The sequence below is a fragment of the Microtus ochrogaster genome, linkage group LG3, assembly GCF_000317375.1.
Source record: "Microtus ochrogaster isolate Prairie Vole_2 linkage group LG3, MicOch1.0, whole genome shotgun sequence".
NCBI lineage: Eukaryota > Metazoa > Chordata > Mammalia > Rodentia > Cricetidae > Microtus > Microtus ochrogaster.
Window position 1 is genome coordinate 44,137,009 of NC_022029.1, and position 23,782 is coordinate 44,160,790.

Below are 23,782 nucleotides of genomic sequence, written 5' to 3' on the forward strand. Positions count from 1 at the left end.
CAAGCTGTTTTCACTACTGTAGCTCTGTAATAGAGTTTGAAGTCAGGGATGGTAATGCCTCCAGACAATCCTTTATTGTATAAGTTTGTTTTGGCTATCCTGGGTTTTTTGTTTTTCCATATGAAGTTGATTATTGTCTTCTCCAGATCTGTGAAGAATCTCACCTTGTATTAAAATCAGCTCCAAATAATCCGAGACTTAAGACTTGACACTGTTGGAACTGCTAAAGGAAAAGGGCGAGAGTGGCAGGCTCTTTGACGAGGACTCTAGTCATTCAGGGAAGACTGTCAACGTTAACAAAGGTCGTGAAAGTAGAGCAGCTTCTGCATAAGGGACTCAAATATATTAGATAATGAGAGAGAAAAGCCGAATGTGAAGCTGCACAGCTCCTGTTCCACATGTCTGTGCGAACTATAGAGAAGTCTGTTGACTTCTGTGAACTTTGGATATGGTTAACTTGGGTGTATAATTTTTTATTTATTTGCAAATGTTTTTTTAACTAATAAAGTTTATAAAATTATAAAAGTCTATACATAACAAAGCAAACAGTCAAGTGAAGACAGAACTCTTGTTGGTTTTTTTTTATACTCTTTTTCTCTTTGGGGGGGTCCCACCACCCAGTTTCCAAGAAAATAATACACATGGAGACTTAGTTATAATTATGAATGCCCGGCCTTAGCTTGGCTTTTTTTCTAGCCAACTTTTCTTAAATTATTATCCCATCTATCTTTTGCCTCTGGGCTTTTTACTTTCTCTATTTTTACATACTTTTCTTCTTATTACGTGTCTGGCTGTGTGACTGGGTGGCTAGCCCCTTCTCTTCTTGCTCCTAGGTCTCTTTCTCCCCAGATTTCTCCTTATATTTATTCTCTCTGCCTGCCAGCCCTGCGTATCATTTTTTTTTCTGCCTTGCTATTGACCATTCAACTCTTTTCTTTTCTTTTTTTTTTTTAGTTTTTTGGTTCTTTGAGACAGGGTTTCTCTGTATAACAGTCCTGGCTGTCCTGGAACTCACTCTGTAGACCAGGCTGGCCTTGAATTCATAGATACACTTGCCTCTGTCTTTCAAGTCCTGGGATTAAAGGCACACACCACCACTGCCCAGTTTTGCCATTCATCTCTTTATTAAACCAGTCGGGTGTTTTAGACAGCTTTACAGAGTTAAATGCAACATAAAAGAATGCAGCACATCCTTGCATGATTAAACAAATGAATAAATAAATGTAACACATCTTAATATTCCTCAGCACAGAGCCTATATAATAGGAGAAAAATCTTTCATAATATATATCTAATAGATTAAAATCTAGATTATACAAAGAAGACAAAACTTAAGTATTGAGTTATCAAATAAACCAACAAAATAAGTGACATAATGAAATGAACAAACAGTTTTCAAAATACAAGGCAGAAATGGCCAGTAAATGAGAAAAAATGTTTACCATCATTAGAAGCTAGAGAATATAAATTGAGATGCTACCTCATTCTAAACAGAATGGCTCTTTTTATTCTTTTGGCACCGTCTTGGCAAGTTGCCTAGCCTGACCCAGAACTCACTCTTTAGCCCAGCCAGCCTTCAACCCATGATACTCCTGCCTCAGCCTCCTGAGTAACTGAGATTCATCGCCAGGGACCCCAGGCCAAGCTCACTCTTTGTTTTAGAGGTTCTCTTAGCAGTCTTAACACTTTTCCACTCCTGGGCATTCCCTTTGTGTCTGTGTCATGTACTTCCCAATTCCTGTGTGTTACTTCATACAGTCACTGTGACAGCCCTGTGTCATAGTGAAGCACGGGGAGAGGCTTATCAACTTGTCAGAGCATTGCAGATAGAAATGGCCGAGTCAGGCTCAAATCCAGGCAGTGTGAATCCAGCATCACCTTAATTTCTGCACTTTCTACTTCTCACCCCTGCAAAGCTTTCTAGTAGCTAACTCTTCTCATGCCTGTCACCAGCACATGACAAAAGAGCAACCATGGAGAGCAAGGGTTGGTTCTGGCTCATGGGTTGGGGGCACATCGTCCAGTGTTGAGGAAGGCATGATAGAGGTGGTTCCAGGGCAGTGGGAGCATGTCGCTTGCTTATACCCCAGCAGATCACAGAGGGAGAAAGAGAAATCATGGCACTCCTCCTCCTCCTCTTCTTCTTCCTATTTCTCTTCCTCTTCCTCCTCCTCTTCTTCTTCTTTTTTCTTATTCCCTTTTGTTCAGGCTGGAACCCAAGCTCAGGTGACGGTGCCACCCATGATCTGGGTGCGCCCTCCCTCCTCAGGTAACCCCCTGGAAATGCTTTCAGCGCCATACCTGGACACTGTGTCTCCACAGTGATGCTATGTTCTGTCAATTTGCCACTGAATATTAACTATCCCACCCTTCCATGTGTGTCTCCCTTACCGCATTCTTCCTGGGGGACTGCATCTTACATTTATCTGTATTTCTTGGGTTCTAAGCCCTGACACTTACCTGTAGAAATCTCTGTAAACTTAGTGATTAGAGCCTGTGCCTCCTGTATTGGTCGAGCCTTTGCCGTGTGCTAGCCATTGTTGTAGCATCTGAAATACTAAGGACTAAGACAGAGCAAGATTCCTGCCTGCAGTGTGGAGGAGCAGCTGACCTAGAGTCTAGAGAACATGCCAGGGCAAGTTGGGCGATGGCTTTGGTACCATTTTACTGTCTTCTATATCCATGCTCTGCTAGATTACAGAAAGCTTCTGTTAATTTATATTTCAGGTCCAATTTGAGGCAACTACAGTCCTGAATTCACACAAACTCCACTGTGTCCCATTCGAACTTGATGACTGATAGCATGTATATGATCTGTCAGTAGTATGTTATAACTGCCCAGGGGAGTTTTTTTTTTTTTTAATTGTTGTTGTTGTTTGTTTTAAAATGGGATCTTGCTATATAGCTCTCCCTAGCCTGGTACTCATTATGTAGATCAGGCTGACCTCAAATTCACAGTCATTTGTCTGCTTCTTGAGAGCTGGAATCAAAGGTATACAGCGCCACATCAGGCTTCTTGATGCTTTGAAATGTAATTCATTCTAAAGCACAACCTTTTGCTCATTTTGTTCTTGTACATTTTTTTCACATTTTCTTCCTCCATTCTGTGAACCCGATTGCCTTCTCCCCCCCTCATTCTTCACTTCTTTTTCCACCCACATTGCCAGAGTATTTTAAAACAATTTTTTAAAACCCATAAAACCCCAAGTAATTTTCTCTTTCATCCTGTAGGTAAAGCTGTGAGGCATCACTATGAGCAGAGGTCAACCTCTGGTCTACAAGAGCTAGTTCCAGGACAGGTTCCAATGCTACAGAAAACCCTGTCTCAAAAAACCAAATAAAATTTAAAAAGAAAAAGAAAATAAATGCATAATCTTCTACAACATCTGGCGCCCTCACTCCAGCATGAAACATGCTGAAACTTATTTCTTCTGTTTGAGGGATGCATTTTCCTTGGTTTTCATTTATTAAAATGAAATTGAGGTATTAGAAAACTCAGACTGTTTTCAAATAATGGCATTATTTTAAAACAAATGGACTCTCACAGGGACAGAAATAACCTATTATACTTGCAAAATGCTAACTTAAACACAGACCGCAGTGTGTGTTGGGTCTTTGTTTCTACCTCCCTCCTTCCCAAGCTTCGTGACTTGAAGCCACTGTGCCTTAGATCTTACATCTGATGACCACAGAAAGCCTCTGCATTCCTCCGTGGTTCCTCACACCTCAGACAGTCACTCCCCTCAGATCTCCAGGGCGTTGTCTTTTAAGATATTCTCTCTGTGGAGCTCTGATCCATAGCACAGTCAGCCTTTGTATCCTCCAGTCCTCACGGTTCTTTGAACATTTGCAGTTTGACTTCCCAAACCACTGAACAGGCCCACAGGTCACCATGACCTGCTCACTGCCAAGCCATGTTCCCCTTTGGTGTCCATTCTCCTTAGCCTTCCTGAGATCCACACTCATGCTGGGCTGACATTTAGGTCTCTCTCCAGGAACATGCTGTCACATAGGGAGGAGGCATGGAGGAGGGAGAACAGCTAGTCTAGAGAAATGTCCTCCTGGAGAGTCCGCTGCTTGGCTGGGCTGAGAAGCAAGCACGAAGCTTTCTAGGCCCCAAATCATTCATTCCTACACTGCCTCTCTGGGCAGTGTCTTCCTAAGAAACTCCTCTTGATGGCTCAGTGCTTGCTTTCTGTCTCTTTACCTTTCTTCTCCTTTCTTTCATAACTCCTGTCCCCTTCTTACTAGCGGCGGATCTTACTTTAGTTCATGGGGCATAATTCACCATGAATTATGTTTATCTTTAGGAACTGTCTCCATGCAATGTCCCTCAGAGTCACAGGCTCAGCTCTGTCCGGGCAGTGCCATCCCCTGTTTGATTATAAAGTCTTTCTGCCCAAGGTGTTCTTCTAGTTCTAAACAAATAAAAATAAAAATAAAGACCATCCTGTCATTATCACCCAACAGTGTATATGCTAATATTGGCTGGGGGCTGTGTGATTCAGCAGTTCTTTTGGATTTCTGCCCCCAAAGCATGGAAAATGAGTTCTCAAAGAGCCAGTGGCATGCTCACGCTTATTCACATAGCCCCGTCCTTCACAGTGCCAAAAGCTGGGACAATACAAGTGACTGCTGGAACATGCTTGGGTGGGAGAAAAGTATGGGCAGTGCATACACAAAAATATTTTACCTCATAAAAGAAAGAGATTCCAGTACATGCTAAAACATACATGAACTTGGAGGGCATTCTGCTAAGTAAAAAAACCAGCCAAAAAGAACAGCATTGTAGGGCTCTATTTACAGGCGTGTACTGAGATAGAAAACGGAATGGTGGTTTCAGTGGCTCCCTGGCTGGGTGGCGAGAAGATGGAGTGCTTTTTATGATGGGGACAGTTTCAGTTTTCCGAGATGAACAAAGTGCTAGAGATTGTTTCAACAGCATGAATGCACCGAAAACTGTAGAATCCTTCACTTAGAGGTGGCTATAATGGTGAAATTTAGGTTGTATGTCTTTATATAGTTGACATTAGAAGAAGGATTGAAAAGGTACATCAAAGTCAACAACGAAATATCCAAGAATTCAGCAAAGAATTCATGGTCAACAAATATTTCTCAGTACTACATATGATACATTTGTGACGAGGACCAAGAAAGATGATAAAGCGTATGTCCCAGTGGGGATGTTGGGGTTGTATGGATTGATAAGAGATGCATAAAAGAGCAACTCAGTGATAATTTCAATAGTGGAATTTTTCACAGCTGGGAGGGATGTGTTCCAGGTACTCTCCATCTCAGGTGAGCTTGAAGAGGTCAGGGAGAACCCTGAAGTGAGCTAGAAATGATTGTTTTAATTACTGCTACTTCCACTGATAGGCGGGTAATTATTACTTTACTGTCCTTTAGGTTTCTGGTGTCTCATAAACTGTTCAAGCCTCCTCTTATGGAGTATCACCTGTTTGGAATCAACCCCGTGCCCTCATGGGGGAAAAGAAGTGCCGAGTGCCACTGTGTCATTAGAACGGATTAGTGTGAAAGTAAAGCATGGCCAGCACAAAAGAGTCACGCTTACCCTAATCTAGTATTAGATTCTGAAAATACTGCTCAGGCTCCCGGAAATGATGCTTACCGGAATTCTGGGAAACCAAGCTGTGTGTTCAGGCATATTACTTGCATTTCCTTGAGGCAAAGAAGAAAGACACCTATCATGTGTGGCTCAGGTACAAGACCCTGTCGTGATGGTGAATACAGCACGCTGTGATGGTTTGTAGCTGGGAGAGAGAATCTGTCAGAATTGCCCAGCCAAGCTGCTTTCTTTGATCCGCTCTTTCAGCTTTGGCAGGCGAATGCAGAGATCGCAGTTTCCCCTGTATGATCCTAGAAAGCAGATTGCTGAATCATAGGAGTCCTGACCTCAGGTTGAAGGTGAAAACCATTCCCTCAGGGAGTGACGTACAGGTACAGTCTGCCGAATTAAGCTGATTAGAGATGACATTGCATTAAGAGGTTACGATAATGGGATCACCTTCAATTAAGTTCACTGAATGAATAAAATCGATGCATTATTCTGAGGTTCACCTCAGCCTTGTAAAATGTCTGGCACATGAGAGGTTCTGGAAGAGTGTCAGAGAGAGGATATGGAAAGCGAAGTCTCCGACAAAGCTCTGGTACATCTACGCATTGTCATATGGGACTCGTTCTCTTTCACGCGACACATTTCTTGACCATTCTTTTTTTCCTCAACGCTAGCCTTTGTGGTTGAGCAGTGAACAAAGGGGAAACCCTTTCCCTGGGAATCTTTCCTGCTAGCACTCAGGTGGCCCTTTCGATCTGAGAGAACCCGAAGGACAGGCAGAGTTAAGATGTGGGTCTGTATATGAATTGGAAACAGAGGTGGTGGCATTAAATGCCATTCAGTCCATAGACAAAGGGCGTTTGTGGGGGCAGGAGGCACGTTAGGTTTCGGGCTTTATTTTGCCATGAATGTACTGGGCTTCAGAAGTATTTCCTCCTTTGGACTCAGCATCCAACTCTCAGTCATGGAGGTTGAGCCTCATAAGTTCCAAATCTCAGGACCTTGTGGTTCTCCCATAGCTGCCGGTATGAAGCCAGTTACTCAGGCCCTCTGTATCCTTGGGAGCCAGGTTTGAGGACTCGCCCAAGACCTGACAATGATATAGTTTGAATTGCATCTGTACTGAACATGCAGGGGCCTTGTCTCTTGCCATTAGTCCTGAAACACTGCAGTCTGACTGTCATTTACATGCCATTTACACTGTGTCTGCTATTGTAGGACATCTGGAGGTGATATGTTTTAAAGGACACATGAGAGTATGTGTAGATTATATGCATATTGTGCTATTTTACATAAGTGACTTGAGCAGCCAAAGATTTTTGTGTCTTTGCAAGATCCTGCAGCCAATCCCTTGTGGATACGAAAGGATGTCTATTAAATGCATTTTACTGAGAGTTCATTGAAATTCTAGATATTCCGGAGCCATAGGAATTTTACAGTAAAAACAGATCTAAGGTGTTTAGTTGTTTACCAGTTGTAGAACTGGAATATCATTGTAATTGGGTTTTTGGTTGTTGTTGTTTTTTTTATTTTTTCTGTAATTTCAGGTACGGCAATTTGATTCTCCTCAGTTGAGCTAAGTATAGGGAGAGTAATTTCTGTGAGTTGATTACACTGCATTTTGCTACAATTTCATAGTGAAAAGGCCTGGTTTAGAATCACACATTCACCATGACACCTATTTCCTGACACGATCCAGCATCACGCAGATTCTTTAGAAATTGTCAGAGGAAATGGAATTATCCAAAATGCTGAGATTATGTGTGTAAATTAGCCTGCCTGCTGCAGACCCGGAGCAGTCTCTGCACTAATAGCCCCTTTCCAGGCAGAGTGCAGTGCGGCCAGAGCAGCCTCCCCCGCCTGAGGCCATTAACACTGTGGAACTCATGCAAAGAAATACGAGTTTTTGAAACAAAGCGTCAGAGTCATATTTTTAACTTGCCAAAACACACAGTTCAGCTTTTGTGGGCGATGCCTCCCTCCAGATAACCATGGCACGGTCTTCTCTTCAGCGGAGGGGAAAGTCACACAGTCCTGAAACCCTTTACTTGTTCTGCTGATAAAAAAGGGTTTTGTTGCCATAAAAGAAGGTGTGAGGCAGCCAGAAACAAGGTTTCTATTTGGCCATTGTATTAGAGTTCTGGGAAAGCAGGCTGTGCCTTTGAATTTCGGAACAATCATAATTTGTTTAAGACTTTTGCACAATCCAGATAAGTAACACATCTTGATAAGCAAGGCTCATGCTGGCAGAGCATCCACAGGATGCTGCACAGATGGCGAACGGGTACGTTACATTAAATTAACTGGGACCCAGAGGCAGAAGCCGGCAGGGAAGGAGTTCATTTAAGATGTGTACAAACTCAGCAAATCTAAGTCATTTGATGCTGTTTTATGAATTTCTCTGGAATTTTGACTAGGTGTTAGGCGATGAAATGGCTGTGGGAAAGAAATAAACATGCAATGGGAAGAAGTCTGTGCAGGTATGGGCACTGTGAGGCCATGGTGTGCTCCTCAGGTCCCTGTCCTTATTCCAGCATATGCCATGGGCCAGTAGCAGGACCTCAGATTCTATACCAGCACAGTTATGACCCGTGATTTAAAAAGTCTCCAGGTGTCTCTGTCTCTGTCTTTCTTACACACACACACACACACACACACACACACACACACACACTCGCTCACTCCCTGTAGTTGAAGCACTTCCTGCCCTGGGGCGACTGTTTCATTTATTCAGTCACATATTCACTCCACAAACATTTATGGAAACCTATATTTCCGTATGCCAAATAGCAAACTAGACCACAGGATGAGGAGATAGCTGTAATGTGTTCTTTGCACTTAAAACGTGTGCAGAACAGGAGCAGAACAGGAGAGATACACTGAGAATTGGAGTTTGTAGACTAGGTGGTTAAATGCTGGTTGGTCTGGGCATGGGTGAGCTGGCTTCTGTGTTGATAGATGCCTAGAGGTAAGCAGAGTCTATCCTTACAGTGTTGGGCTTTAAGTTGGCTGTGATGTTTTCAGCTGCGATGTTTCAGGTGGTAATGTCTACTAGGCAGTTAGATCTAAAAATGGGAGTCAGCAAAGCATGACGTACTGAAAACATCTTGCCCTCAATTTAGTGTGTAAATAAAGCTTTATTAGAATACAACACAACCACCATTTTACATATTAACATCTGGTTTTCCACACCGTAAAGGCAGAACCAGGCAGGTGCAATAGGGACTATATGACTATCAAAATGTGAGATATTTTTCCTCCAGACTTTCACCAGAGGTTTGCTGGTTCCTATCCCAGGACTGTGTCGAGAGGTCCTGGACAGAGACAGAATATGGGGTTCATAGCAGGCAAGCAGGGGTGAGCCTATGCTGGGTGATGGGGTGCATAGAAAGTGGATATGGCAGGGCCAGAGCCTGAGATACAAGATACTTCTGAAGTCTTTTCTACACAGTCAGAGTCATTTTCTAAAAAACAACTTCGTGATAGTTACTTGAGTTGGCACTTACAAATGTGTTTAGCTAAGAAGTTTACAGTAGCTGGCCAAACCATCCTATATGCAATTGATAATGTTCATAACACTGTGGCTCTATGGAAACAAACAACTCTTACTGTAAACGAGAACTAAAAGTGACATAATAATTTAGACCTTGTAACAGAGAGGCATCTCTTCTCATGCAGATGTGTTTGATGGAACTCTAGTGGCTGTTCAGGTGGTGGCGAGAGCATACGGCTCCTAAGTCCTATAATTTTAATACACTCTCAGAGGTAGGCCAGCCGTGAGCCAGTTTTTGCCTGTGTCTGTCCCAGGTGAGAGGTGTTGGACCCCTCACATACCTGACAGAGGCACAGATAGTGGGTGATGCAAGGGGGGAGGTACGCTAGTGTGACAGGTGGCTGACACAGGTCTGTGTGTGTGTGTGTGTGTGTGTGTGTGTTTTGCTCATTTAAAGCCATTTTGGTTTATACTTCTTGGGAATCCATATAGGTCTTTGTGCACCCAGCATCTTAAGGGAATCATCAATAAATGGGCAGGATTTGGGTATCCATCCATTTTCGTTAGAATAATGATGTGGCTAGTGTGGATGCTAACTGCCAGGCAAGGACCAGTGAGGCAGGGGAGTGTCAGCTGGCCCCTCAACACGATGCAGAAGTGCATGCCTCCCCATTTCCATACTAGCACATTCCTAACATGGTGCAGGGATCGTCATTTACACCCCCGCATTACACATTCATGCAGACACAACTCAGTTATACAGAGCTGCCCAAACAGCTGCTTTAGACCGGACCCCTGATCTGTGTCCTTGGAGTGACTCCCACAGCTCTTTTGACACACTTGGGGGACTGCACCAGTGTGTTTGAGAGATTGCATTTCCATACGACAGGGGCCAGGTCTGCCTCCACTTCCAGTTTATTCCCAGCCTTTCTCTGCCTGCTTTGAAGAGCCCACCACATTCTGTCCACATGGCTATTCTGGGGTGTCTGATGGGGCCTACCTCTCTAGCATTTATGCTATTTGGAACTGAGTGCCACCTAACACTTTGTCACGTCTCACTGTGGGAGACTGAATGAGCAAGTGTTTCCACGTGCTGCCCCTTCTTGCAGCCTTCCCTGTGTCATGTGACCGGTGTTCACATTCCCATCTCTGGGTTGAGAGGAGGAAGCCACAGATGATATTGGCTATTTAGGCTTAAGCTTGGGTATCTTGCCTGCCTCCCCAGATACAGGCTAGTAGTGTTCTGTTGACTAGGACACCTTGGAGACCTAGAGAACTAACATAATTTGCCTAACACACCAGAGCCATGAGTGACGGAACTGGACTTGGCCAGTGTGGAGCTCTTAGCTATCAAGGTAATTGATACCATGAACTACAGATACTGGAGACATGAGTTCCAGATCCACCAAACTGTGGCTTCTGACGTCTGCAGCCTCTATAGCAAGTGAGGAGGCCAACCTTTCACTCCCCAGGGTTTTAGACAGTGCTAACCAGCAGCAGCTGCGGTTCTGAAAAATATCATGGGTGCAAAGATTGCATCTGGTTGGAAACCCCACAGATTTGCAATCATTCATTTTTCTTGACTTTATTATTTTAAAAAAAAATCCTTATGGAAAGAGAATGAGGTAAATGTTAATGAAACCCAAGCCCTCAGAACCACTTCTGGGGCAGAGGACATTTTCTTACTATCTTCCGGCCAGCAGTGCTGGCCCAAGACCCAAGCTGCAAAGAGAGCATGCTCACCTATTAGGAAGCTGCCTCCACATTGCAGGAGGTGTGTTCAGTGGACGCTTGCTCACTTTCTCTCTGTGTCTCCTGATGCTTCTCTTTCCAGGCACTGTCAGCCCTTCAGCTTTCCTCTGGTCAGTGGCATCATCTCACAGCTCCCTCTTTCCACTGAGCCCCCCCCCCCGCATCCTTACTGTCCCATTGTGGAGTTGATTGCACAGACACCACACTGACTTTCTTTTCTCCTCCTCCAATACCACAGTCTAAGCTGCTGGGATACGCTTATGGGACATTTGAAAATACCTTTTTATGTTTATTTATTCACTCTGTGTGGATGTGGGGCAGGTGGGGGGAGGTCAGAGGACAATCTGTGGGAGTCCGTTCTCTCCTTCCAGCAGTTGAGTCCTGGGGACCGAACCCTGCTCATCAAGTTTGACAGTAGACACCTTTACCACCTCAGCCATCACGCAAGCCCCACGTGGCTTCTCTTAAACTTCCTTTGGAATGGGACCACTAATTCCCTTACCATCTCTCTGACAAAAGTCTTGGGAGAAGGTATTTATAGAACGTTAGCCGTTCCAGGGTTAAAGCTTTCATTGGGGAAAATGGCTGTTTGTTTGTTTGTTTGTTTGTTTTTAAGAAGGAACATTTTGGCCTTCTGTGTATTCCACCAAGGAATGCTTTCTTCCTGTACAAGCAGGCCTTACAGCAGGAGACTAACAAGCATTTAAATCGCTGTCAGCCACCATGCATGGGTCTGCTTTTTACAGACAGTGCAGTGATAATGGAATACAAATGGAAAGTGCGTCCCAGGGGCCAGGCACTCAAACATGGCCTGGTTTATTCCCCACAGCTGGTCTCTGGGGGACGACATACTCACGATCTCTGCTTTATAGAGAAGGAAAATGGGCACAGAGCAGTCAATCCACTCGTTCACGGTCTCACAGCTCTTAGGAGGTTCACCTGGGATTTGAACTTAAGACATCTAAATTTAGAAACTGCTCATAACCCTGTCTTCTAAGCCTGTTGGCATACAGACAAGGAAGGCTTAAAACTCCCTTTACTGATCATATGGATTAGCCAGAGGCTTTTGCCAATCTAATTTAAGGGATGCCTTGAATTTAAGTACCTTGTTAAGTACTTCAGTTGAAACAAAGATAGAGGGTTCATAAGTCTCCTAAGAGCCTCTTTGGAGCTGGGTTTTTTTTTTTCCTTCCCAAGGAACCATCAGTCTCTCCCATAACTGGAGAAACTGAGGCAGGGTAAAGCAAATGTCCTAGAAACTATCTTTCCCTGATTGATCGCCAACACCAAGGCTCCTCTCCTGTGGTTTCTGAGAGCTCTGCTTGGCTCCCTGAGTGAGTTCTGCTCACTCCGGAATTGCACATTCTGGTGGTCCTTGCTTTGTGCTGTTCTCCAGTGCTTCACCCCAGGACAGCATCTTGCAGAAAGATGGGACATGGCAACAGACTGGTAGGCAATCAGGTCATCAATCCTATACCTCTGGATGGAAGAGATTCGGCCTAGTCTTCTCAAGTTACCACATGGGCAAAATGAAACTTGCCACCCCCTCTCCTCCCCGCCTAGTGGGAGTATTGTGAAGATTAAAAGCAATAATTGGTGTGAAAACGCCCAAGCTCTGAAGATGAAAGGTCCCTGTGACCCCGCATCTCATTAGCTGGATTTATTGAGATTTCTGTGTGGTTTAATGGTTAGGAGGAGTTCTCCGGCTGGCAACTTCAAGTCCTGGGTCTCCACTTCAGAAGCAAAGGCTTATTTGCGGCTCATTTAGTTAAATTCACCGCATCCCAATCTGGGACAGTAAGGGATGTCTGGGCCCCACTTTGGGAAGCACTGTCTCTCCCTCCCAAGAGGCCCCTGTGTAGGAACTCACTGCCTTCTGAGGCAGCTGCTGGAAGCTGTTGGCAAAGACTCCCTCATGGGAAGCCCGTGTCAGTTCTTTAGACCACGCAGAACCCGCTCACTGGTCTTCGGTTATTTGAAGGACTACGCCGTGGTCCTCCAGAGGCACTGCTCACCTGCTTCCCTCACCTGGGTCTTACAAGAATCCTCATGTTCTCCTCCTCACACATCCCATTCTTTCTTTATGGCTTTACGGTGGGCATGGTGCAAACACACTGGCTAACCGAAGCCAATGCCATTACTCTGCTCACCCAGCCTGTGCCTCCATTTTTACCTGGGCCTTGGTCACACTTTAGTGCTATCGAATTTGCCTGGATTTTCATTTCTATATCCACACCACACGTTCCACCGTTAGCCTGAGTCTCTCCCACACCGACAAATATAAATAAATAAATAAAAACCACCTTCTTGCCAAAATGTTATGTTTATCTCTGTGAAGCTAAAATTGTGTTGCGTCTTGTGCCAACCTATTCAGATCTTTTGAATCCACGGCTTCCCATCTACTGTATTATTTACCCCACCCAGCTGGTAATTCAAGCGTCCAAGTTTTTTTTTTTTTTTTTCTTTAGAAAGGGCAGACAGTTTACTTCCTGCAAATAGAGTGAAGTTTTATCCTATCATCTCTACAGGGACAATTTTGATAAGAATACTTTTGCTTTTGATCAAAGATGGCCTACGATAAGACCAAGACACATTTTTTTCTTCCAACCAATTCATGGCCTCTGTGACTGTCAATCAGCCGGTTTTCCCCTTACCCACTGGTATTGCTTTTTATCTTACGTTCACAATCATGTCCAAAATTTTTTGCTAACGTCCCTTTTGCCGGTTCCATTTGTGCTGGTCTCCCACTTTGTGGCTTTTTCCTGGAAAGAAACAATTGGTGTTGGCCTTGTTTTTGTCATCCTTAGGGAGGCTGAACTGGCACCCAGACATCACCATTCCCTTGCAATCTGTCCTACTGGTCGTCTCTAGAATCAGTTTGTAGCTCTTAGAGAGATCTCAGCCCTGCTTTGGACCAGTGATTTGCTTTAGTGGCTTCTTGTGAACTGAATCCTCCTCATGGACTCTGCAGCAAGCTGGCCATCCTACAGGAAGTGTCCTCTGGGCCGAGTATAGCTTGTCGGGGATTTGAGGTTCAAATCATTTGGACCATTTGGGTGTCCTTGTCTGTCTAGTTCATCTCACCTTGGGTTCTGTTTTCTTTTTGGTCATCTTTGTTTTATCCTTTGCTAACCAAACACTGTTGTTCTTGGCAAAGAAGCCTGGAAACAAGAAAGGAATTGTGTCCTCCTTGGGAAGGTCCCTCAGCATCCTACCTAGGATGCCAGCTGAATGGGGACTTCTTTGATGTTCTCCTGGTACCAGACTCTTTAAAGAAGTCTTAAAGGCCTCCTCTACCTTTTATGTGATCCATGATCTATACTAAAAGGCTAATAGCTGTTGGGGGGAGGGAGGGATGGAGGGAGGGAGGAAGAGAGAGAGAAAGAGAGAGAAAGAGAGAGAGAGAGAGAGAGAGAGAGAGAGAGAGAGAGAGAGAGAGAGAGAGAACACGAACTAGCCAGCCCTGTGGATGATTTTCTGACTGGACTGAAACATTGCATCCCCAGGTTCTGTCCTTTGTTCTGCCTAGTTGAGAAACGCATTCCCCTGCCTCATTTTGAGAGGAATGAACATTCTGCCTTGGAGTTTTGTTTACAGGACAGATGTGAGAAAGATACTTGGATTAGATGTTAGGCTGCTGGGCTTGTCCCTGATACCCTGATACCCACTTATAAACAGTCCCAGACCTCGGCGCCCTTTTCTGTAAGTCACAACTTGAGTCAGCATCAGATCAGTTGGGAAAGTCTTTCTGTCACTCATTCTGTCCCAGGTCCGGCTGGTCTTCGTCCTGTAGTTGGCTCTGGGTTGCATTTGCAAGAAATGTCTCCTCTTTGGATCATACTTTCTTCTCTACTTCAAGAAGAGAGGAATGGACTGTTCTGCAGGTTTCTAGGCAACCAGTGGCTCTCTGGAAGCTAGGAGAAGCACAATGGAGGCCTGGGGGACATCCATCCTGTCCTTGCTCTTAAATCAGAGCAGATGGAAAAGTAGCTGTGTGTCTTCTCCATAAGTTTTCATTGAAGATAGATTTTATTGCGGCCTTGTTGATCATTAATGCTTGATGTTTTTGTAAGTATCCACCTAGTCCAACATCATAGATGACTATAATGTCCTCGTCTAATACAAATATTGATATTAAGCTCCTTGGGAACAGACAGATGACGACGACTTGTCCTTCTATCCTTTGTTCTTCATAGAGTCATAGAATATGTTCAATGGATGTAGGACAAACATGTAGTAATAATGATAATTACTAATGAACTTGTACTCCTTGCCCGGTGTTTGGTGCCTTAGTGGGCAACCTCAACTAACCCTTAATTAAACTTCCCATGATAAATATAGCATCAGTCCATTTTATAGATGTAAAGACAGAAGGACCTCAACTTGAGGTGAGTAGTGGCACCTTGATAGATGTCAGAACCACCCTAATGGCCTCATTTTCATCTGGTGGGACATGCTGTGACTGAGGGCAGGAGATGTGATAGCTAGAAAGGAAGGAAGGAGCCAGGCAGTGGTGCTGCACACCTTTAATCCCAGCACTGGGGAGGCAGAAGCAGGGGGCTCTCTATGAGTTCAAGAACAGCCTGGTCTACAAAGTGTTTCAGGACAACCAAGGCTACATGGAGAAACCCGAATAAGAGTCTGAAGATCCAGCATAGAGAAGGAGAGGGCCGACCCCAGGGTACCTGAGAAAGGCTTTGGTGTGAAGTGGAAAGCCTTGAAGTTGAGTTCCACAGACCACCATCCTCGTCTGTCAACTTTCCAGAAATGCAGTCTCAGGCCTTGCCCCAGACCTGAATGAGAAGAGCAGAGGTGAGGCCCAGGGGACTGTTTTAAGAAGGTCCCAGCTCCAAGGGACCTGGCACATGCTACTGTTCCCGCGCCAAGGCTGTCAACACCCGGAGTGCCTGATTCTGATGACAGGGAAGCTTCTGGCTTCCTCACTCTTGTAAGCTCAGAATCGACCCCAGTATTGAACTCCTGTGTATGTTCAACACAAGGCAGGGTAAGATGTCTGTGTGGCCGAGAATCCCAGGATCATTCCCTCTTCCTACCTTTCCTTACTCTGTAACCTGGGGGCTGTCACTTAATTCCCCATTCCCTGCCTGTGTAATGTGGTTAATGATACCAAGCTCCCATCCTGGGACAGCAGACAGATGTGTAATTAGTGGTTGTGATGCATCTGCAGCCTAGGGTATCACATAAAGACTGCAGGGTAATAACCGTTTTATGGCCTTAAATGCTGCCTGCAACCTGACACACTTCGTATTTCTCTCCTGAATGATAAAGTTTAAAGTTAATTTAACAGTTTGATATTTGTACTTATTTTTGCTTCATTCTGGAGTGTTTTTTCTTCATGTTGTGTCTCCTTTAACTCCTAGAGAAAGTAGGAAGGAGGAGGTTTTAAAAATCAGGGTCTTCAGGGAGAACAGTTTTCGAAAGTGTCACATCATTGTCAGGCTGAGCATCTGCAGAGGTTTGGAACAGCAAAGAGAATGGTGCCCTGCAGGCCCAGAGCCCATTAGGGTCTGTGGTGATGCTGAGGTCTTTGGAATCCCAATGTCCTGTTTGTGACTCGGTTTTGTTTGAGGTTAAATATATATTTATTTTGAGATGAGGGTTTGCCATGTAGCCCTGGCTAGCCTTGTAATTATCATAGTTTGGGCTGGCCTCAGAGTCATGGCAATCCTCCTGTTTCAGCCTCCTAAAAGTATTGAGGTTGTAGTTGAGGTTTTGCTTTAAGCTGTGAATCTTGGAAGCAAGTTCTTGATGGGTGGCTTTGTTTCTCTATGGCTTTACAGCAGCGACCCTCCCTTTCCTCTTCAGAATTTGACAGTTTGAGCCATGGAGAATTCCGTCCAACTTCAGCAAGCACTTCCTTTTTTAGGCAAGACTCCTTGCCCTGGGTGTTCACTCCCTTGAGATTAGGAACAGGAGAGCGCATCGTGGTTCTTTTTTCTCAGTATCAAATTGGAATGGCCAGGAAGCACTCAGAGGCGCAGAAGAACATTTTCTTTGAGAGTATGACCAGGGCTGGATCTCCATGGTGAATACAAAAAGGGGTTGATAAAGATAAATGCATCCAAGAGACCACTACACTAACAGTGTGGTATGAAGGAGAAACTTAAAAGCTAAATAGCCATAGTTTGCATTTTGTATAACGTGACTTTAATACTGGAGCATGATTACTGGGCAGGAAAAAACCTCCACCCTTTATCATCATTTCCTGGAATTTCAAATTACACACTATCGCTGAATTCAAAAAAAAAAAAAAAGAGCAGCAAACTAGAGACTGTCCAGGCTCAGATCGGCACACTGATTTAAAACACTGAATCTCAAGGAGGCAGGCTTCTTTCTCCTGGAGCCTTCTGCTGGGGCGGGGTTGGGGGTGGGGAGGCTCACATACAGTTGCCTTAAAAAAAAGAAATTGAGACTTGTCTTTATCTTTGGGGTGAGAACAGTTCACAAGGCTAACAGCTACTGTCATTTCTGAAAAAAAAAAAAGAAAGAAAGAAAGAACCCAGCCTTCTTCAGTCAGGGTGCTCAGAGCAGCTACATGTCACGTGTAAGCCACCTGGGAATTACAGAGCACCCAGGAAACTGCCCTGAGCTGAGCAGAGCTAGTCACCTTCATAGCTGTCTGGAGTTGCTCATTGTAGACGGAGAAGTGTTTCTTTCCAAGTCCAAATAAGTCGAAATGAGTTCGACACTAGACTGTAAGAGCGAAAGGAGGGGTTTGGGAGGCTCTGCCTGTTTCTTCATAGCCTCTGAGTCTCTCTGGAGTCCAAGACTGCTCGCACAGCGCTTCCTGGTGATTTGCTAAACTGAACTAGTGGCGCGTCTGCTAGATTGCAAGGGCTGACTGCTCGCAGAAGGGAAGAGGACGGCTCCTCATCTTCCCTACCAGCATTAAGCCTTCAGATAAGGCTAGAAAAATGGCCCGCCATTGGGACAGTGTGCCCTTCATAATAGAACGTGGTCCAGCTGGAGATAGTTTCTCTCTTTTTTTTATTACCTATCTTCCTTGAGGTTTTCTTTATCGGGTGTAAATTATTGGCTTGCAACTTTTCTGAAATTGCTCTGAGAAGATCAATAGAAAATGGCGAGGGAAGGGAGCATAATTTCTCTGCCCTCATTTCTCTGAAAGCCCGCTACTCTCAGTTCATGTTTACTTCCTGCCATGTGGGTAATAATTAATGCCGAGTGCACACTTAATCTGCAGGAGCTTATCAAGGAATAAGTGTATTCAATCATTGTTCGGGCGTCCATAAGGCATTGCACTATTAGACTGTTCGGACGACAAGCCTCTGCAATAAAGAAAAAGGGTTGATTGAAGTAGATAATATAGTTTCCTCTTGGTGTCCCCCCCCTTGCCCCCGGGGAGTGTTGCTGTTCAGAAAAAGAATATTTTTCTTGAAGGATCCACTGGCAGGTTCTGCTGTTCCTTTTTTTTGGAATTTCTAGGGTCATCACTGTCTGTACCAATCACTTCTCACCTTCAGTGTTAACTTTCGTACACTGTTGGATCTTTTTTTAAAATATCATAACCGGATCAGACTGTAGATGTCTCAAAAGTAAACGCCTTCCAAATGTCGTATGTCTCAAACCAGCAGCTTCTGAAGTTGCAGCAAAGCCTGTGTCGTGTTAAATCATGTTTTCTAACCCATGTCCTATTAAAACAGTGAACTCCGCCACTGCCTGTTTTAACACCACAAAGGAGTACTGATATTCATTGTGTTTTGACGGTTTCTTTTTTAAAGCGGGCCTGCCCTCGTGGCCCAGAGTCATGTAGTAAAGATTTGCGATCTTGGCTTCTGTGATATAGTTCGTGTGCCATACATACCCACAAGGTCCCTTTGAGCCGGTGTTACTGGATTGGAAGTGTCCATGCCAGCACTGAGGTCAGACTGGGCAGTTTCTGCGTGAGGGAAACCATTGTCGCTCTGAGAAACTCCCACAACTGGAGAATATATGGGACAGTATCTCCTATAACGGCTTCATATTTATTTAAATGAATAAGAATTCGTTCCTGAAGGCGGTCTTTGTGAAACCAGGTTTTGGAATCTAGTCTTAGCAGTTGACGCCGAGGAGACAAATGCTGTTTCTAGACACTGCACGTGTTTGATCATTTGTGAGTGCTTATGAAAAACTCGGGAATCGTTTAATGTCTCCACCCATGCAGTTTAAATTTTTGGAAATCCCACAATTACAATTCTGTGGCCTGCAGAGTACATGAAGAAAAGAAAATTGACCCAGGAAACTGCAAGTCCTTGCCTCTGCCCAGAACCCACCATGGCAGAGGGCAGGGCTGAAGGTGTATGACTGCTTCTAGAAAGAGCAGAGGTGCAGACAAGGTCTCCTGATGTACTTGGTGTCAGGATAAACATTCATTAGAATGAGAAATTGCACACTATGTAACAAGGATAAATGTTTATGCATCTTCTCAATTCAACCCACCCTCATTTAATGGTGACAGTTCGGAGTCTACTTGCTTTTTGGTTGGTAGCCTGCAGCTCTCCCTCCAATAAATACCAAAGTGGAACAAAGCTGGATCTGTAAAAACAAAAACCCAAAACACAAAATAAAAAAACCCCTGCAGACTGTCCATGCTCCTTTGTGTAGAGTCTGTGACTAGTTTGTAGAACGTGAAACTTACTGCAAAAGGAAACGAGCCCTGTCACTCAGGTTTAGCTGAGGCTATGGTGTTTTCTGTGGCCAAGTGGTGACAGAAGCCTCCTGCCAGGGTGCCGCAGGGCACAGGAGACACACTCAGGTGCGGTGTTGATGAGAAGATGAAGGACCTGATGACGGATGTAGGCAGGTCTCGAGGGCTGAGAGAATCTGAAGCATCCAGGTGTGCTCAATGGTGGGCGGCCATCCCTCCTGTGTGAGTGAATAGGCAGCAGAAGGGAGCTGTGTTCAGATGCCTAGGGCCCCTGGAGTATAGCTCAGGCTGGCATCGTGGAGGTCCACATCTGCTCCCAACACTATCGCACTTTGCAGAGAGACGATTGCCATACGCACAGGCGTCTCTCCTTCTTGCCTTGCTTCCCACTGGGGGAAGGTACCTGGAAGCTAGAGATGATGAGGCCAGGCAGTGCAGGCAGTGAGATCGATGCAGTGCAGCTGGTGAGGTCAATGCAGTACAACCAGTGAGGTCAATGCAATACAGCTGGTAAGGTCAATGCAATACAGCCAGTGAGGTCAATGCAGTGCAGCTGGTGAGGTCAATGCAATACAGCAAGTGAGGTTAATGCAGTATAGCCAGTGAGGTCAATGCAGTACAGCCAGTGAAGTCAATGCAGTACATGCAGCCCATGAGGTTGATGCAGTACAGCCGGTGAGGTCAATACTGGCAATAAGAAGAGTTGGTAGAGGGAAGAGGTCCACCACTATTGGAGACTTCACTCGTCTCTTTAAATCTGATTTTACAACACATTGATTTCTTACAGGACTGACTGGAATGGGGTAGATAGATGACAAACAGAAGAGATATGAAGAGTTTGAAGTGTCCCCCCACAAAATCAGAATTTGGGGGAAGGTTTGACTTTTACAACCTAAAAATAAAAGCTGACTTTATAATATAGTTGCTATCCAGGAGAAAGAAAGAAACAGTGAGTCCCAGGGAGGAGCAGTTGAGGATGCTTGCAGTGGGATGTAATGATGGTTGGAGTCCTACCCAAGCTTGGCTCTTAGCAGCTGCCTGTCTGGGGCCATTTCTCTTCAAAGCTTTGCCACATGGTTCTGTTAATGAGCATTATTAGACCAGGCCTTTCCTTGGGATCCCTGGGAAGATGAAGTGGAAGATCACTATGAAGTACTTGGTTGGCCTACATCAGTCAGCACTCAGTACATAGAGCTTCTCGCTGCTGACCCAAACTGCAGAGAATGCCCAGACTGAACAGTGGGGCCTGTCTGAAGATGTGCCTGCTCTGGGAGCTGGGTAGATGGGATGCTAGGCAAGCCGTGCTTCTGGGATATTGTTGATGTCATTGTTGTTCTGTTTAAGTTAACATGAGCTGCAGTAGGCTAGAAAGTACTTTCTGTCCTGTTGTAACAGAATGTGTGAGCCTGGGTGACTTGGGAGGAAAAGAGAGTTATTTGGCTCACAATTCTGGAGGGTAAAAAGTTCAAGTGTATGTCTCTGGTATCTGCTGGGCATTATGTGGCAGGGCAGCAGTTTTGTGTAGAACAGGCAGAAACAGAAGTTTCCCTTGGTAACAACCACTCCCCAGGGCCCTTATGGCCTCTCTGGAAACAGTTGACTCGTTCACCAGGCTTGGCTAACAAGGCTCAATACTTCCTATCTGCCAACACTCGAGCCACATAGGGGATCAAGCCAAACCATCCCCACACCATAACAAGTGATCCCCCTACCCCCAGCTTATATTTGAGGGGGTACTTGCTTTTCCCCCTGATGCTGGGAACCTTCATGAAAGGCAGGAGGTCAGGGTCAGAGGAACTGAAAGAGGAGGATGTGGCAACGGGTTCTATTACATAGGCTTGGCTGGGGTCTGCAGAGCAGTGTGGGGACTAAGTCCCAAAGTTATATCCGGTGTGAGCCCCACTTTCTTCTCGGCTGTTCCACACTGCATACCACACACCAGAAACACTGCGACCTCAGGCTTCACCCGCCTGGTTTGGCCTCCCTAGCTTCAGACCTAGGCTGCCACGGAAGGTTTCTCGGTGATGGCTGGTTGGAGGAATGGCCCAGTAAACAGGAATAGATCTTGCAGAACAGATCAGGAGGGAAGAAAAGATATAGTCCTCGAGAGAAACAGCCAGCAAAAGAACCCCACATAAAGTTAAGTCTTTAAGACAGCCTGTCCCATTTGTATTGCCTCACAAATAAAAGTTGGGAGCGAGCTGGAGCGTGATGTCAGCCGCAGAGGTGAAGGCCAGTGGCCAGATTCGCTGCTGTCACCTTGTCTCTTCAGCATGCCCCATATTGCTAACGTGTCTCTGAATAATTTCTTCCCTGGCCTTAAACTTCTTGTTGAGTTTCCAGCTGATGCCCAACCCCAGCCCTAACCCACCCTCAAGCCAACCTACATCGTCCTCTGAGGAGTTGGGGTGGGGTAGATGGGTGTGAACAAAATAATAGCAGGGACAAAGGCCTTGTGCTGTGGAGTGTGACTGTCTGTGGAAAAGTTTTGCCCATGCACGTGTGTATGTGGTGTGTGTGCGAGTGTGTTTGCATGTGTGTTCACGTGCCTGTGAACAGCTAAGACTGGTGTCAGGAATCTTCCTCCATTGCTCTCTACACTATACATTGAGGCAAGGGCTCTCAGGTGAACCCAGAGCACAGTGATAGAGTTGGTCCATCTCGCCAGCTTGCTATTGTGATTCCCAACCTCCCGCTTCCAAGTGCCAAAATTATGTGTGGCCCACTGAGCCTTCCCAAAATTTATGAGGTGCTGGGGATCAGATCTCCAATCCTTACGCTTGTTCAGCAAATGTCTTTATCCACTTAGCCAACTCTCCAATCCGCTAAGCATTTTGAAGATGACCTGGTCTTTCGTTCTCAGTATTGATTTGACCACCTTGTTGTAGAGAATGAATTAAAACACATCTGAAAGCCAAGTAGTAAATGAGTTCAGTTTCATAGCAACCATTTCACCATGTAAGATGAGTGTGGACATTTGTGTCAGATGGGTCGTGGTAATCACCAAGCTGTAATGGTGAGTATTGGAAACATTCCTCTTGCGGTCCTGTTTAGAGAAAAATGGTTCAGGAAAATATCTATCAGAGTCTATACCTGTTGTGTCGGAGTCCCTAAGTATGGAGTGGGGTCAAAAGCCTAGAGCAGAGTGGAAAAGTTAATGTAGACATACGTGTCCCATTTGGACAGGAGGCTATTGTTGGATGTAGCCACATGTACTGTCTGTGTGTGGCTTTCAGGTATCGTTGGCATCTGAAATGAGCCAATGAATGCCACAAACAAGTTCTCTAAAGCAATGGCCACATGGAGAATAATGTGAATTTAATAACCTGTGAACTGTGTTAGCAACACAAAATGCATTTAGAAAGGTGTGTAAAATTCTATAGTAAATATCTCAGGGGTAGTCAAGAACTGAGTGCATCTTCTTTCCAGAACCATCTGTTTAGTGAAGTGGCCTTCACATGAATGGAACAATGTGAAGTCACTCTTGCATTTTCTGTCACTGAGACCGAAGAGCAAAGCCTATTCCATCAGAATCGATTGCTTCTAAAGCAGCCTGTTCCAGAAGACACAAAGGTTGCATGTCAGAGACCCACACCAGCTCTCTTGACCTTGCTCTTACTCCTAATGGGCATAACTGGTCTGTTGGGACCCAGAAGGGAAGGCGTGCTTCCTGCTAAGCAGAACCAGCACGGGAAGCTTCCTCAGCAAGCTTAGACATGAAGATAGAGAATCTGCCCCATGCCATTGAGCAGACCTTGACCTGGTTACGGTAGCTCATGGCATCATGTTTTCCTTTTTCACTTGTTAAAGTTTGAAATTCAGACCCCACCTAGCCTTGTAAGACACTGATTTTAGACCTGTGGGTTCCAGAGAAGGACTTTGAGAGGCCTGTGGATGGAGAAGACTTCCACAGCTGGTCTAATGGAGCAAGCATCCTTAAGGACATCCGACTATGTTTCATCATCCTCTGACTTCGATAGGGACCATTCGGTGTGATGAGCAAACACACACATGCTGATGAGCATCTGTTGTGTATTTAGCATCTGTCTCTGCTTTCGGTGGTGCTAACGACAGCTGAGCTAGGCAGGGGAATTGAGGGTTGGGATATGCCAGCAGGTCCTCTAGGCTGACTTCCATTGCAACTCAAACTGTCATTCTCTCCTGAATGCCAGAGGATACTCTCGGGTAGTAGTCTGCCTGGGGCTTCAGCTGTGAGCAAGTCAGCACCCTGCCTGCCTGCAGAGGCCACAGTCCCCCTGTAACCTCCTTAGTGACCCTGTCCTCACTCTTCAGCAGG

The 23,782-nt window shown here is 45.1% G+C and overlaps 1 protein-coding gene across 1 annotated transcript in view; it reads left to right on the plus strand.

Annotated features, from left to right (window-relative positions):
- Nucleotides 1–23,782, plus strand: part of Chn2 (chimerin 2) — a 279,816-nt gene that overhangs the window by 97,559 nt on the left and 158,475 nt on the right. The window lies entirely within an intron of this gene.